General features: G+C 43.6%; 1 pseudogene; it reads right to left on the bottom strand.

Annotated features, from left to right (window-relative positions):
* Positions 1–1887: 1887 nt before the first annotated feature.
* Positions 1888–3661, bottom strand: LOC110307711 (ATP-binding cassette sub-family F member 2 pseudogene; annotated as a pseudogene).
* Positions 3662–4479: the final 818 nt, after the last annotated feature.

Genomic DNA, 4479 nt, shown 5'->3' with positions numbered 1-4479 from the left:
AGATGGAGACTCAAAGATCCCGATTCAAGCAAAGCACAGTGGGTAGTAGACACATTTGTAGAATATTAACCGATTCTTGGCAGCTGTATTTACTCTTTGTTTGCATTTAGGATTTCAGGGAAATGCTCAAATGATGCTGCAAGTCCTATCTCTACATCAGAAAAAACTGAAAATACAGATAAAAGAACAGTGTGTTACAAAAGAATATTTATTAAAATTCTCAGAATCTTTGTGTGTGTGTGTGTGTGTGTGTGTGTGTGAAAACTAGCTTCAGAAGAAACTAAGGTCCAATAGAAAACTATTCATAGAACAAATAAAAATGCCATTTCCTTTTTACAGCTCTCCAAATGGAAAAATACAGTTCTATTATTCCCTTTCATGAAACTGGTCTGAAGTGTGAACAAATAAGCCACATCTAGGTTGACAGACACCCAGTTATACTTTATTATTGCCACTGTCCTACTGCCATATCAGATGTTATATTGTCCACTCACCTTCCTCTATCTCATGTAGCAATTTCTGGTTTTTGCAAAAATAAAAAATAAAAAATAAGAAAACCATTCTTTATTTATTCTGCTCATAGATATTGTGTCTGTACTCATTTTTATTGATATGTAATTTCATAGTCATAGGGGATGACAGAAAGATATGACAACAATCAGAAGTACAGAAATTGGACTCACAATATCTTTGAAGAGAGTAAGACAAAGGTTTGAAACCAGTGTTAGTGGGACATAAAAGTATGGTGCTAAGATGCCCATCTCCTGCTCTCCCTACTAAGTACCTGGTGACTAGTTCTACTTATGGAATTGTTGGATGCACAAACTCCAGCCTCAGTGCCCAGGACTGCTTGGGAAGCCATAATTATGAATATTAGAGATTAATGCCTAGAGGTGTCAGCATTTCTGTTCTCCAAGGTTGACTTTTCAGAATTCTTGATCAGAAGCAATATCTCCTTCCCATCCTTACTTCCTTGTGGGTATGTTTGAAACTTTTTGTATGTGGCAGTCACAGATCCTATTGTTTCCCTTGTTTGTTTCTTTGTTTGTTTGTTTGTTTGTTTTTGAGTCACTTTTGTATGTTTTAGCCATGCCTGGGACTGTGTCACAAAATCAGTATCCCCAAGGTCTAGGTCTGGGTGTGAACTTTGGACATCACAAGACTTCACTGTGTGAAATGGTTATTTTGATACCATAATCTGCTATCAATTGTCATCAAATACAGAATTATTTATAAATGAGTTTTTGAAAAACCAAACAAATTATTTGAAATATTAGAAAATGGTATAGCAATAACTAAATATTTATTTTGTACAAAGAAATTGAGAGAAGTTATAGTAAATTAACTTTATCTTATGTTTGTAAGATTTTAGGGATTTTTTTGAGGGGGTCTTCCTCTTTCTTTATTGGACACTTAGTAGATGACACACTGTTAAATAATTATTAAAATACTGACTAGGACTAGGCCCTGGCCCAGAGCCCCAAACCAGAAGCAATAAGAAATGGGGGTGATGGACTGGTAATATTTCTCCAACATCACTGAAACCCATAAAATGAGGCTCTTGAATCCTTCCAGGGCCAGACCAGGGCTTGGGCCCTTGGGTTAACCCAGGTACCCTTGACTGCACCTTTCAGGGCAAGGTAACCAGCAAGGGTCTGGGGAGAACAGCCAGACAAGTTCAGACAGACAGACCCAAATGGAAGGAGGGTGGGAAACAGGTCCTGTCCAGCTGGATATATGATGCAGAAAAGGCAGGCTGAGGGGAGAGGTTGAGGGCAGTATTGCAGCAGTGCAGGAGTGCAGCCCTAGGGTCCTGCCCTGAATGGCTGGTCAGGCATCAGCTGGCAGTCTCCAGATGGCATTCCTGATCCAAGCCTGGCTGAGGGCTCACACGTGGGTCCTCTTGGTGAGCTGGGGCTCCTCATCTACCAGCTTGGACTTGATGTGCTCCTTGTAGGCTAGAATGTCTCCAGGCCACTTGGTGATTATCTGTTTCTCACAGACCCAAATCTCCTGTGCAACTTGCTGGATGAGTCTGAAGTCATGGCTGACTAGTACCATGCCACCCTCAAACTCATTGATGGCAACTGCCAGAGCATCAATGGTCTCGATGTCCAGGTGATTGGTAGGCTTGTCCAGGAAAAGCATGTGAGGGTTCTGCTAGGCCAGCCAGGTCAGGCACTCTCGGCACTTCTGCCCATCCGACAGGTTCCATATTGGGCTTACCTGCTGTTTCTCAGTGAGGCTATATCTCCCAATGATCTTCCTCATCTCCTTCTCCTTGATCTCTGAATAGCACTTTATCATGTATTCCAATGGTGAAATGTCAAGGTCCAGCTGTTCCTGTAAGTGCTGATGGTAACGCCCTGTCTTAGCGTGAGAATGCTTCCGGATCATTCCATCTGTAGGTAGAAGCTCTTTGGTTAGCAGCTTCAGCAGAGTGAACTTCCCTGCTCTGTTAGGTCCTACCAGAGCCACTCATGTGTCAAGGTCAACGCCAAATTCTAGATCATTGTAGAAGCAATGTCCGTCTTTCTTATATTTGAAGCTCACGTTCTGCACCATAATGACAGGCTGTGGGATCTTTACCACACGGTGGGAAATAAAATGACAACAATGTAGTTCTTCATGTGTGCGATCTAGTTCTGCTCCCAGTGAAACCTCTTCATCTGGTTCTCTTTCAACTCCAGCCGTGTCTTCACATACTGATCATAATTACCTGTGTTAATTCTTGAGTTTCTTGTTGTGCATGTGGATGATATTGGTACAGACCCCATCCAGGACATCCTGGGAATGGGACACAAGACCAGGATGTGCTTGAAAGTCTTAAATTCCTCTTCCAGCCACACACACAAGCATCCAGGTCCAGGTGGTTGGTAGGCTTGTCCAGAAGCAGCATGGGGCCGAATAAAGAGGGCTCTAGCAAGAGCAACTCTCATCTGCCAGCCACCACTGAAGTCTTTTAGCTTCTTGTGCTGCATAGCAGGTGTGAAACCCAATCCATGTAAGATCCTTTAGGCCCTCATCTCAGCTTTGTTAGCATCCAGCTCTTCCAGGCGATAGTAGAGTTCCATGAACTTCTCACACTCTGCATCCTCATGTGCTAACTGCTCACCCTCTCTCTCCAGCATAGCCCACTCTGTGTCCACCTCCATCACACACTGCAAGGGTGTTCTTTCGCTAGGAGGCATCTTGCGAGTCAGATGATAGATGTCGATGTGCTCTGGGATGGGCACCTTGCGTTTCCAATTCCATTTAAGCCAATGAGGCCATAGTGCTGGCCTGAGTTTAATTCCAGTTTGGTGTCGCTGAGCAGCTCTTGACTATGAAAGGTAAGGGAGAGGTTGATAATATGGACTGACATACTGTTGGGGTGAGAAGCCAGGACACTGGTGACAGCTCGAGCAGCAGTTTTCTTCATCTCAAAGTCCTCCAGCTCCTTGGTCAGCAAATCCACTTCTGCATCCCCTGTAGTCTCTCTGCCATTGGCCTCCTCGATTTTCTCCTCTACCACCTGAGATTCTGTGACAGCATCTCCATTTTCTTCATGTCCCTTCATGTCGGGCTTTGGCAGCCTCCTAGTTTTTTTTGGCTGCCTTCTTCTTGGCCAGGTTGGAAGGCATGGTGATGAGCCACAGGGGTAGTTACTGTCCTCTCAGGAGTGGGGCCTCGCTGCTTGGCCTCTGTCACAACAGAGCTGCTCCTTGAGCTTCTCTGCCGATTTTAGGGATTCTTGATTTGATGAGAATCGTTTTCTTTTTTCTTTTTTCTCTTTTTTTAGGGGGAGGGGGGAGAAAATCTCCAGTGAAAGTATTCCTTGTCACTAGACTTTGACTGTATTGCAAATTACTCATTATTAAGAATGAGTATTTTTTTAAGTATTATTAAGCTATTTATTATAGGATTTCATGACAATTTAAATTTTTATTTCTTTCATAGATAAGTTAAGTAATTTCTTTGCTAATTTTTCAATTGCATCTCTACTTATTGACATTTTATTGCACGTCTTCCCCCACCCCCATTTTTCTCTATAAAATAGTTTGAGTCTTAGTTAAAGTCTTGGTATATTAAAAACATTATGCCTTTTTTCACATTTATGAAATATTGCCCGCGCTTTTGTTCCCCTGGTAAGAACACGCTCAGGGCAACCGGAATCTTCTGCAGCACAAGCTTTATTGCTTACCCCATCAGGAGCCAGTGGAGAAGAGAGCCAGAGAGAGAGCCAGAGAGAGAGAGAGAGATCCCCTGAATGGCGAAAACCCGTCCCTTTTATGGAGGACTGTCCTCCGCCTCGGACGTGTCGCTCCCTGATTGGCTGCAGCCCATCAGCCGGAGTTGTCGTCACGGGAAAGGCAGAGCACATGGCGTGGAAAGCTACCCCGGCACATGTGCAGCTTGCTTGTTTACTACTTAGAACACGGGTGTCAGTGCCATCAGCGCCATCTTGTAATGGCGAATGTGAAGGTGGCTCCTTACATC

The sequence above is a fragment of the Mus caroli genome, unplaced genomic scaffold, assembly GCF_978045245.1.
Source record: "Mus caroli unplaced genomic scaffold, Mus_caroli_1 scaffold_15, whole genome shotgun sequence".
Classification (NCBI taxonomy): Eukaryota; Metazoa; Chordata; class Mammalia; order Rodentia; family Muridae; genus Mus; species Mus caroli.
The sequence above is the reverse complement of the archived record's forward strand: the minus strand, read 5'-3'. Positions and strand labels throughout refer to the sequence as shown.